This window comes from Oncorhynchus mykiss, chromosome 8 (assembly GCF_057628025.1).
Source record: "Oncorhynchus mykiss isolate SJ-2025 chromosome 8, ASM5762802v1, whole genome shotgun sequence".
Taxonomy (NCBI): Eukaryota; Metazoa; Chordata; class Actinopteri; order Salmoniformes; family Salmonidae; genus Oncorhynchus; species Oncorhynchus mykiss.
This window is the reverse complement of record NC_143029.1, coordinates 67291107-67292447: the sequence shown is the minus strand read 5'-3', so window position 1 is coordinate 67292447 and position 1341 is coordinate 67291107.

Below are 1341 nucleotides of genomic sequence, written 5' to 3'. Positions count from 1 at the left end.
GTTTTTTGACGACGACTAGACTATCAGTCGGCGCAACATCGCCCCCTATTTTTTTAAGTAAGCTGGGGGTATAACCAATGTAAAAACGGCAAATTCTGTGAAATAACTGTGTAAAATAACAGAAGATGAAAGCGTATTTGTTCATTCTTAACTTCAATATAAATTATTTGCACAACCTTAATTTGCCTTATTTTTATTTACACGTATTTATTTGTCTACCATGTCTGATTAACAGAAGTGAACAGGAAGGGGGAGGGGGGGGGGGGGAGTATTTTGCCACGAGAAAACCGTTTAAGCCAAATACATCCTTGCCCTCTGGCAAATGATCATTGCTTCTCAACAATATTTACTGTCTCTATAACTCTCCTTGTTACCCACACTCAGCATAATTTTCTTCTTGAAGACCAATTATAGATGAACCAAGCAAATTATAACCCTCTCCAACCTTCAAAAGTGTATCCCTTCCTTCCTTCCCTCCCTCAGCTCCTCAAGTAAGGTTCTATCTCTATTTATATCTCTAGTCATTAAATAACAGTTCACAAGTATGTAGAGTCAGAGTCAGTCTGAATAATTGTTTCTGCTATCCTCAGTAGCTCGCAGTCCTATAAATAGGGCCAGGCCTGGTGTTGCATTAGTAGGAGAGGGACTGATTAGAATGAATTTGCTGTGTGAATAAGGTTCTTAGACCTTCTGTAAAAATAACTACTCCTGATTACCTTGGTTTGCTAAAACACTGGGCTGCATGCAACTAAACAAAGACTTACACATTACCTGTCTGATGATTACACCTTCGAAATAGTTCACAGGAAAGAACCCCTCTATGAATCTAAAGAGATATAAGTAACTCAGCAACACACTTATCTGAAAATATTGTCTAGGCCTGGATCTTACATAGACCAAGTGAAAATGGTAGGTTTATTATAAAACAAATGATTTGTCAGTGTTTTTCCCATTCAACAATTTGTGAATGAAGGTTTGTGTTAACTAATTCATAATTCCTTATTCATTCAGTGGTTTGGGAAGAGAGAGAGAGGGCACGAAGAAGAAGATGAGACTGGAGTGAGAGTCATAGGCTTTTTAAAGACAATGCCTTGAATTAATTGCATCCAATGAGCAATGGAGTCAGATTAGAGTCTTGTGACAGTACTTCCAATTAAGCCTGACAGACTGCACTGGGGAAAGCAAATGTGATTAAACTGAATTTCACATTGTGACACTGCATTGTATTACACTGCAGGCCATGTAGAAAGAGTTTAGCCCACTAGCATACATTGTTATATTCCAGATATAGAATGGTGAAGCATGGTGATCATAAGCATGAACATTGTATCAGCGACTTCA